We start from the raw sequence: 11,468 nt of genomic DNA on the forward strand, positions 1-11,468 counted from the left end.
CAGACCCAGGAAACTAAGTAAACTGAGGTTCACAGTAGGGATGAGACCCCCCAGAATCCTGCTGGTTGCCAAGTCCCTTACTCTAACTGACTGCAGCCCACACTCACCCACTACACTAACCATATCTGGATCTCATCGGGGGCGAATATTGTGAAAAAAACTATCAAATCTTTGGGGAGGGGAGGAAAAAACCCTGTGCTCCAGAGGCTTCTCAGTCATGCAAGGAACCAGAGCTGTTGATATTGTTATTATTAGACAGGATCTAAAGGAAGATCAAGAAATGTTCTATGGGGTGCAACTGTGTTTGTCATGCAACTATTTGGATCCTCAGAAGAATTCCACATGTGGCTTCCCCTCTCCTGACTCCAGGGTCCCACCTTGGCACTGATCCTGGTCTCCCATGCCTGCGGACCCAGCAGTGTGGAAGGGGAGGGTGGACGCTGGAGGAATAATGGGATTGTCAGCCTCCGAGGCTGCTGCTTGGCAAGCCGACAATGTTTGTTTGCACCTCTTTGAAGATGAGAGATGAAAGTGGCGCCCACATGGGCTGCCTTTGATTAGCTTCTTATTTTTAACATTGCAGCTGCGATTATTTTTCTTTTTCTTGAAGCATTTCTTCCCCAGCACCAGAAACTCTGAGGTTTCCCTTCTCCAGGGAGGTTAAACTTCAAGGAAACATAACAAAGAGAAGTGTGAATATAAAGGAGACTGGACAACCCGGGGCCAAGAGGGACCTATGTCATTTTATTTTTAATTTTACTTCCATTTTTTCTCCCAATCCCCTAGCCCCAGTGGACTGCAGAGAGAAAATACTTGTTTACTTCTTTTTTTAATGGGGAAAATAAATGAAAGCTAGGATTGTGCAGAGCTGTCACAGAGAAGCAAGTATCTAATGGCTCAATTCCCACCTCTGTCACTGAGCCAGCGTGGAACGTAAGGACAAGTCAGCTCGTCCATCTGTAAAATGAGGTTTATAAGGCACTGCTTCCTGGGTGTGATGGAAAATGGAAGCAGCTCTGGTAAAGTGTCTTGTGAGCATCTTGGACAGAAGGTGCACGAGCCACGATCCTATTTACTAGGATCTCTTCCATCTAGATACTTCTCTGACCCTCATCACAGCAGCATCTGAGCGTCTCACAACAGCTAATGGATTTTGTTCTGACGACTACCCTGCCTCGCAGGGGTGTTTCTCAGGAAAATGAGGGACAGGCTAGATTGAGTGACTGGAGTGGCCCAAGGGAGCTATCTTGCTGACAGGCAGTCAGGTTGTGCTATTCCTGCTGTTGAGAGCAGAGCACTGACAGTGCAGGTCTGGAAAAGAGGCTAATTTTGGGTGTCTGCTAGGATCTCCAGTCTGGCTTTTTTTCTGGGCCAGCCTTCTGCTTTCTCGTCTGTAGACTGGATGACATAACTTTCAGCTAGGAATCTGGTGAAATGAGGGTTCAAGGTCTTCCCTGATAGGACCCCTTTGGCTTAAGTTAGACAGCATCAGGAATTAATTTAATTTAGCCTGCCACTCCTTTTCTGAGGCCTGGTTTTCAAAAACCTGATTTCAATGAGAGCAGCAGGTGTTTTCCACCTCTGAATTATAGCCTTATAGGGAGCCCTCTAGCCCAACTTAGAACCACCTTGCAATAGGGCAGCGTTCAGAAAAAAGTAGGAACTTTAGTCCAGTTGCCAAGGATAGTCCCAGTAATTGATGAGCAGAAGTATTCCAGAGTGGGGAGAAGATGAACTTTCTGCAGGGATGAGTGATGCTTAGGATCACAATGCCCATCTGTTAATACAAGTAGTGCTTTCTCTTGTAAGATGTCTGTCTGGCTATTCACCAGTGGAGTAGAGAGGGGGTCAGGGGTCTGGGGATGTTCATATTGTGGGAACCCTAATCAAATACTCAACGAAGCCTCTCCCACAACGCAAAAGGCAACTCCAAGTTCATTTGGATGTAATCCAGGTCTGCCTCAGCCCATCCAAAGGGACAACTCACGCTCCAATCCACCCCAAACAATCCAGAGAATCAGCCCCCTCCCAGTGCCCCTGCACCACCCAGGACAGCTTTAATGAAGAAAGCCTGACCCTCAGAATGACAGTTCAGCCCACAGAGACAGGCTGACACAGCCCCACTGACTCCAGAACAGATGCTTTCAGCCCACCAAGACCCACTGCCCACCCTACTCGCTCCAGCTGTGATGTCCAGCTAAAAGAGAAAGATCAGCACCCAGTCCAGGCAGCACCAAAGGGGCACCTGAATGGACAAGCAGCATGGAAGAGTGACCGTTCTGGGGAACATGGCTCTCAGTTTGACTGAAGTTTCACATCCTGGCCCCAGGACCATCAGCCAGGTAAAGGAGCTGCAGTGTGGACGTGCAACTAAGGAGCAGGGACCCACTGCAGGTACTCATCCCTTTGTGTCCCAGGAAGTAGGTAGTCAAGGGACCCTGCATCAGAGGCAGCTTCGTGGAACAGTAGAGGCAGCCTGCACGCTCCTGCCCCAGCTTGCACTGGGCTGAAGGAAAACCTGGGATGGAGCTTCTGGAATGAGACTTTCCCTTGGTTGCTCCAAAGTCCCAGTGAGGAAAGTGTAGGTGGCTCTTCTCCCCATGTCAATGAGAGGCATCGGGCAGGGCTATGTCTCTCCTCCCTCCGCTCCTTGCAATAGGGCACCATTCAGAAAAAAGTAGGATGCACCACTACCAGCCAAAATACCCCCTTCCCAGTCCACCCAGGTTAAGTCACGTTGACCAAAGGGGCCTTTATCTGACTAGAAGCTGTGTCTGCTTTAGGGCCCTTTGGCTTCACAGCTGTGCTATGGAGGGCTGCTAACTGCAGGCCACAGGTACACAGGGCTGGAAGGGGTCTCTTGGGCCACGGAGTTCAGTCCCCAAAATGGCCATTTCAAATCCTTGCATGTGACTATGAGGTACAAAGCCAGAAACCCCTGGGATACCTTACAGCTATGCTCTACTCATGCCATAGATAAAAGCTGGGGAGAGGAGGGGACTGCCAATGGCTGGCCACTGCAGTGACATGGGAGTTGTTCATTAATATGGGCTCAGAAGATTCTGGGAAGAGAACCAGAGGTAGGCAACCCCCATCTCCAGTCCTGAGATCCTTGCATGGAAAGTGCTATCAAATGGCAAATAATTTCTACCTGGGTGACAACTAGTATGTGAGAAGCACTGTGGTCTAGTGGGCAGGGCACTGGACTGCAAATGAAATGAGCTGGGTTCTACTTGTGGCTCTGCCACTGATCTTCTGTGTGACTTGGGCAAGTCCCTTCACCCATGTCTCCCATCTTATCCCACTTCTCTAGTTATACTTTTTGCTCCTCAGGGTAGGAACTGCCTCTTGCTACATGGAACATACAGTTCCTAGCATGATGGGTCTTTGATCCCAAATGAAACCTCTAGTTGCTAATGTAGAATAACCCAGACTGGACTCCTGCATGCTTTACTCTGCTCAGAACAGGAGAGACAAGATCCTATCTTTAATTTGAACAGGAAGAAAGAGCCCAGGTGATCATCTCTCCAGTGGAACCTCCAGCCCCCACCCTGGGTCCAGTTATTCAAGCTGCTCCAACACATCCAATCTTGCAACAGAGCTGGCTGCCACATTGTGACCCATTCCCCTGCACGTCACATCTGGCTGATGTAAAACACACATGTTTTGACTGAAGCTTTTTCTTTAAAATGCCAACATTAAAGGAAGGTTTGCTTTGTAAAACAGAAACTGTAAAACTCCTCTGAAACCCAATCTGGGGGATTAAAAGAACCACATGAAAAGGGATAAATATGACCTGGACATTTACTTCCTGTTCAGAAGTTCGTTGAACATGTGCCTCCCAGCCTGTCAGTAAGAAGTGAGACCTTCAGGAACTGCTCTGCTTTTGTTTCAAGAAAGAAAGAAAGGGGGGAAAAAAAACCTTAGGGAGTTCCCAACTCTTCTTTAGCTCTTAGCTAATTTCAAAGGGTTGCTTTCCTTCCTGAGGCATCTCATATTCTTTCAAGGCCAAGGAAGATTCACAACGAAGAATAAAGACTCGGCTATTAATGAGCAAACTGTCCCAGAACATTACAAGGAGTGGAACAAATCCTGCTTTCATTAGTCAGGCCCAGTCTACACTACAGTTCTGACTATGGAGCTCACACTCTGCCAGTAAAACTTGAGGGTCTACACCCAAGGCTCCTCTGCTGCAACAGAGCTTTCCCTTTCTGCATCAGCTTTCCCAAATGAAAGAAAGCTTCTGCTACTGACTGACAGCCAGCAGAAGGCATATACCATTCCTACTTGTTGCCCCTCCTCTCGAGTGGTAACATGCTATGGAAAATGCAGTCACACTGTTTCTTCTCTGACATGCATTTCCAGAAAGCCTCTCACCCTACACATTGTTTGATTTCAAGGGGTAAAAGTGCATCTCCCCCATATGTCCATCCTTATTCAGATGTGATCATTCTCTTACTTCTGGTGAAGCACTTTACAACCTTTGGCATCCGAGAGAGCCACTCCAGCAAACTTTTCATTATATCTGTCAAGATCTGAACCTGGCAGGTCACTGAGAAATAAAAAAAGGACTTTTATGAATGAGATAGTTTCTGATTTGCTACAGCTTGGAACAGGCAGAGAGAGAGAGAAGCCAGTTTCTGAGCTGGAAAGAAGGTTGTTCCTTGCCAGAAAAAGAACCAATTTTCAAGTCACTTACAAGCCAAGGCTTAATCTAATTTCTCATTATTAATGACCAGGATGACACTTATATGTGGGAGGTAGATTACTCCACACCTGCTTGCTGAAGAGCTCTTACCCTTTCTCAGAATCGTCTTGTGTGGGCCACCTTCAGATTAAGGATGCTGGGTTGAATGGATTTGGGTCTGACCCATCTTGGCAAGTCCTTTGTACAAGCCCAAAATAAGCCAGTTTCTAAAAGAGAAAGAGGCCACTTCCCAAGTCAGCTCTCATACACAGCTGTACAGTAGCAGCATCCAAGCTAGTTTCCAGGCCCTCAAAAAAGGCTAGTTATAAAGTAATTTCTTAGATGGAAAAAGGCCAGTTTCTGAGTCATTTCCAAACCAGAAAGTAGCCAGTTCCTTAGTTAATTCCAAGCCGGAAAGAGGCCATTTTATGAGCCAGAAAGCATCCATTTTCTGAGTCAGTCCTGAGCCAGAGAGGCTAGTGTCTGAGTCAGTTCCAGGGGGAATATCTGGCACTTTTCCAAGCTTGGGAGTGTTGCTATCACAGCAATTGTTTGGTGATGCCATCCCAATAAAGCTTCATTATGGTGCTCCTCTTTCTATAAACTTCAGTGCCCTCCAGTGTCCCCAGCAATCACTTATCTAATATTAGGATATTAAAAAATATGGAAAGATTTTAAAGAGACTTATTAAAATGCAATTAGCGGCATGTACGACTTAAGCAGCGAGATTATTTTTAAAAACGACTTGATTGTGTGGAATGCCACGCACCTTACAGAGATAATAAAGCTGCCAATCAAGTCCATTTTCAAATTAGGAAATTTTCATTCTTTTTTTACAGCCCCCTAAGTGAATATTAAAACTGATTATTAACCTCCGAGTGCAGCAGCAGCCCCTAAACCTGCATGCACAAAAAAGAGAGGGTTTCATAATTGTTGTTAGCCTAGGCTTCATTCCCCATTTGGGCTGAGAGATGTTACTATTTAAAGGGCCAGTGTCCCACTTTGAGCCGGGTGATTTGAAAAGCCTGCATCCCTTAGTTAGAAAGGGGCAGCACTCCAGATTTTGCTACTGCAACTTGAGAGAGAAGTGAACTAGATATAATGAACCTTCCTCAGTACTACACAGCCAAATGAGTCTTTGCCATCATCAAACAGCAGATAACACTGCCCCCTCATGTCCAAAGTGTGAATCTCACCAGGTCTTCAAAGCCCATTCAAGTAACCTCTGCTTTGTCTGAGTGGGAACATGCAAGGCAAACTAATGCTAATGTAAAAACACCTACCTGTGTCATATTCAAGTGGCAGGTGTGCAGGTCATCAGCGTATGTTAAGATCTGCTTTCCCTAAAAGTGAAAACATGTCATATGCCTTTCCTTCCCTGATTTTTGTGTGTGTTTTAATTCCTACTGGGAGTCAATCAAATGTGATACTTCCTGGCATTTGACACGGCTGGCATTTTTATTTCGCCCATAAAAAGGATCTTTCGCAGAGAAATGAAGTCACATCACCCTGACACGTTACTCCTTTCACAGCTTTCCTGTGCTGTCAAAGTAGATTTATTGATGCTTCCTGGATTTCTCCCTTCAAGCCTACAAACTGGAAGTGATGAATTCTCTGCAAGGCAGCAGGTTGGGTCTTAGGGTGGGTGCTCCGTTTTTGGGCAAATGAAAAGATTTAGGAGAAATAACTGACTCATGTGGAGCTTGATCCTGGCCCCTATCCAACAAAGCACTTAAGCATGTGCTCATTTTTAAGCATGTAAGTATTCCTGTTGGCTTCCATGAGATCATACACATGCTTAAAGTAAGTGTTTTGCTAGTGCAGGGTCAGATTGCTTGGGGACTTGCAGGGCAAAGAGTCTAGAAAATATGTCAAAGGGGTAAGAACAACCAGGTACAAAGTACCCACGACAGTGCACATTTCTGATGCACACCATTATCTACGGAAGTCAGGTAACTCACCTGGAATCTATGTGTTATGATTCACAGGGAAACTATCTATGGCACCTTTTTAAGGAAAATAATCTGCCAGAGCTAGAATAATGAGGGTTAGGAGGTTGACAAATTAGTTTAATAAGCACCAGCCTGAATCCACATTTCAGAAGTGGAGCAAGTCCCTAATGAAATACCTGTCATGGTTGAGTGTCACACCTTAAACCTGGATGTATATTTGTGTACGTCACTAAATGACCACAAAATCTGGTATCATTTAAAACAACTGGCAGGGGTGCAGCTCTGAGGTGGGAAAGGGTAGAATAAAGAGGATATTACTGAGCAGGAGAGAGCTGTTTTGGCAGAGCTTTGGGCTGGAGGACTGGAGTAGCAAAGATGCTATGGATCAGGACCAAGATGCACTAAAAAAGAACGGTGGAGTCTTAGGACCACAGACACTACAGGTGTTTCACTTTACCTAGTGCCATCATTTTCTCAATATTAGCTTAGTAAGTAGCCCTATTACTAACATGCTCCCAATTAAAGCAAAACTAATATTTCCAAGCATAGGGACTGTTTCTGACTGTCTGCAGAAGGGACCAGTTAGTGTGACTATATGCACTGGGAGACTGCTAGGACAGGGGGTGAACATCCCAAGTGACTCCCAATGCAATTTAATCTTTTAGCTCATGGAAGTCTGTGCTAAAGGCCATAGGCTTGCGCCCATGATTATGAACAGCTTCAGGAGCCGCCTATCCCTGAAAGCTGGGAGAACCAGGAATGTAGAAAACAACTAGGCCCTGCTGCTAGGTGAAAGATTTCCTCCAGGCTATATTCCAGAAAGCCACAAGACACGGCCAACCAAGGAATGGTCTGGGAGATGCCGCTAGGAAAAAGCAGAGGACCAGCTGTTGGTGAAACAGATCCAGCTGGATGCAGCATTTGCCTCTAGACTCACCTCTGTCCTAAGAAACAGATCTAGAAAATCTGCACAGCAAAGATGTTTCCTTAATAGAAGAAAAGACAGAAAATAGTTAATGCCATTGACACCTTTATTAGAAAATTGTTAAAGAGCTGGGTTCCCCTTGCAGCATTTCCCAGTCCAAGTTTGTGTCGCTCACGACTTCTCAGCTTTCTCTCCAAAACTTGACCAGCGACATCTCAGTGATTCCCCTCCAGGTGTCAGCCTTGCACTTTGCAAATGACTGCCTTCCCTCAGCCCAAACTGAAGGGAAGTGCTGGCTGAGAGCAGCGTGGATCCTCTGTGCAAGAGAGCACAGAAACCTTTAAAATATTAAAGGCTTTCTAAAATTTGACCCCAAGAAAGAAGCTGAAATATGCTTGGGGAGGGGAAGGGATGATAGCAGAACTGTCTCAATGCCAGGGTGTAAAGGGAAAATCTAAATGGGTCCATTAAGCTTTCCTCAGCCTCTCTCTGCCAAGAGAGCTACAAACAGCTGCCAGGCCAGAAGATGGTCTAGCAGCCAGGACTTTCATTTAAGTTTTCTTTTTTTAGGATCTAATTGACATGACTGTCCTTCTTTCTTTGGCCTTATTTCCTAACCACTTCCCCAGGCACTAAAAGCCTCTGCTTTCCTCTGCACTCTCACACATAAATCTGTACTATGCTAGTATTTTCATCAATTGGATTTTCCAGTGCAGCATCACTGGTGGCAGCGCCACTAGGAGCTAGAATGGAGACAAAGCACACGTGGGCTTAAGGGTTTTTTTTAATATTATTGCGCTGTGTAACCCTGCTTTGAGGTTAGGGTTGAGATAACTGGTTCATGAATAGCTCAGAAGCAAGACTGAAGGCACTGACAGAAAAGTCTGTGGCTGTGGGACTGGCGTGATTGTGAGCCTGTAGGTCAGGATCCAGGGCCATCAGAAAGATACTGGGATATGGCGGCTCAGGACTGATGTACAGAGTTAAGCAAGTCAGGACTGGAGCGCACTGTCATCCTTAGTGCACGGACTAGGAGCAAGAGCACTGAAATAAGCAGCGGGGTTGTGGGTCAGGACCGAGATGCACTAGCTGTGTTGTGTGGTGTAGACAGGGAGAGCCCGTATAGTGTCCAGCGCAAACTGAGAAGTTTCTGACTCTTCTGAGCAGAACAATGTTATAGTTCGTTCTGTAGGGCATCCATCCACGAGGAACTAGACTGAAATCCCTCTCTGCTCTCCCATAATGTATGCCACTGAAGAGCAACCAGATGGCAGCAACTTTCAATCACTACTGAGCTGGGCAGAATTCAAATAAGGTTCCTACAGGAACACCTATATCCTGTTAGCAGTGCCCTGAATCATCCACTGCCCTGTCTCCTAAACTGATAGAGCAAACTAAGCTTCATAACTACAGTGAAATCTTACCCTGGGTCCTATGAGGCCATAATGTCACACATTTTCTGTAACTATTGAAAAGGTGCTTGAAGTTAGGGCAGGGGACTGGGTGTCAGGGGACATGGTTTCTACAACAAACATGCCAATGAATGACCTTTGGCAAGTCCCTTCACCTCTCATCAGTATCCTCATCTGTTGGCTGTACTACTAAATGAGTAGAGTTGGAGGGAGTGAATGAAATACAAAGACCAGCACACTAAAGGGAGCTGAGAGGAGTTCAAAGGAGAAAGGGGGAGTTCATACACCTCTGGGAATAAGCCTCAGTGAAGAATCTAGATTTGTCTGCCTGGCAACACACTCCCCATAGTCTAAATATATACAGGTATGCCTTATCCTAGGTATCCTAGTACCTTGCTGTTGAAGGAGCTTTTCTCGTCACTGCTCTGTGGTTGATCAAGTCTGTCTCATTTCAAGGCCCACGCTTCTTTTAAAGTTACCTATGTAGCACACAAACTCAGCATCCTCTGCATTCATGACTGAATGCCATTTATGTGAAAAATAAAGAATTATGAAACAGTTTGAAGAATGAATTGAGAGGTGTAGCTGGGAATGTAAATTCAGGGGGAAGGAGGGAGGGAGGAGGGCAATTTATGGTGAATGGGTAATGACCAAAGGTCTGACGTCACGGCAAATCATCTATATGGCAAATGATTTAAAACAATTAAAACCCAAATACATTAAATATTGCCCCTGTACACCCATTGATCATGCTCTAAGTAGACAAAAATAGATTCTACATAAATCTTCAGCAAATGTACTTTAAAAAGCCAAGCAGACAGCACCACTGCACCATTTTAGAAATTGCCGATTTGCCTCATACCTGAGCTCCCACCTTCGGGGTACAAGGTTCAAAACCCCCAAACTTCCCAAAAAACAGCCTGCTAATAAATTAACTTGCCCAGGTCTGGATTTCAGTAGGCCTACATGCTAAAGGCACACATGCAGCTATACCCATGAAGGAATCTACAGCATTGCAAGCTTTCTGAGGGAGTATTTTGTTTTTGCATCCTGTATGTAGGGTCTTTATGCTATCCTGTGTCCCATATTTTAGGCCTGGGCATCTTGAAAGATGTGAGGCCAGCTCCCAGTGCATGAATTTAATCTTTTAGCTCACAGAGGTCTGTGCTAAAGGTTGTGGACTCAAACCCTGCTGTCAGCCATGCTGGCAGTTGTGACATAATCAAGACAGGTCTTTGCATCCCAGCTCCAATGAACTGCATGTGATAATAAGTTCCACTGGGAACTCCTTGCTTCCTTCCCACCATGAATTAAACCCTGGGGACTGATATGATGTACACAGTCATCATGGTGGCTCGTCCCAAGCAATGCTGAGGATGGCCCAGCAATACTGGGGGAGTTGTTTGTGGGTGTTTCTGCTAAACAAAATAGGATGTGAATTATTTTTTTATTCTCCTCATATAAGACACCAACATGTCAGTTCTCACTGGTATCTCAAGCAAGTGGGCAGAGACCTGACTGGAATCCTGGTATCCAGCTCAAGGGCGAGCCTGCTGTATCGAGAGACATGCAGAAAGACAAACTCCACCAACTTAAATGCTCCAGCCATGCAATCTGCCTGCTGCTAAGCTAACAAGCCACATGGAATAGATAATACAACTGATAAGAACAGGAACTACACATGATCTTAGCCTAAAAAAGGCCAAGAAGCGATTATTACACCCCATCCAGGCCCACCGACCAGTTTAGTGGAATGGTTTGGGCATAGTCCACTCAAGCTAGGGAAACCCTGCCAGTGAAGCATTTCCCCAGCGTGCTGCTGTAAAGAGAGCAGGTAAACATTTTTGCCTAAAAGCACAAGAGCTGGCAATTACATCAGCAGGAGACTATAACAGAACTGCTTCAGTGCGGCTGCTTGCTCATTAAAACAAGAAAGTCATTTGCACTTGGGGACTTGCAGTGTCAACAGAGACACCAGGAAATGTCTCTCTCTCTGCTTTCACGGCTCTCCCCCTCTTTCCAAGGCTATTTACAGCTCATAAACTAACATGGAGGTTGCACTGTCCAATTTCAAAGAGCCACTGTGAAGCTGAGAAGCTCCCGCGGATCAGAACATCTTCTTAGAACCAGTGGGGACCCGTTAGCTACCACTGATTTTCTAAGTGCTGCATGGGTGCTTTCTTGCCTGACAAACCTGCAGATTGTGGCAGTCTGGGAGAGAGACACAGTTATTAGAAGTGCATCAGATCCCTGCGTGGCTCATCCCACCCAATAACAAAGAGATGAAATAACATTAGCTCTGCCTTGGTATAATTTCACCAGCTCCTTTGTTTGTTCCTCTATGATACTAGCAATTATCATTTTGCATTGCTGTATACACAACCACAGCAGTGAATCCTCCCAGTACTTTTCTGAGAAAAGAATGCATTGGTACAGCAAAGTTTTCCAAAGTGGCCACTGACTGGGTGACTCAGACAAGTCACTAAGCTAGA

General features: G+C 45.6%; 1 pseudogene; it reads right to left on the reverse strand.

The window, feature by feature from the left end:
* Positions 1-10,481: 10,481 nt before the first annotated feature.
* Positions 10,482-10,690, reverse strand: LOC149854607 (U2 spliceosomal RNA; annotated as a pseudogene).
* Between the last annotated feature and the right edge of the window lie 778 nt (positions 10,691-11,468).

Source organism: Crocodylus siamensis, chromosome 12 (genome assembly GCF_052110815.1).
Source record: "Crocodylus siamensis isolate JL-2025a chromosome 12, ASM5211081v1, whole genome shotgun sequence".
NCBI lineage: Eukaryota > Metazoa > Chordata > Crocodylia > Crocodylidae > Crocodylus > Crocodylus siamensis.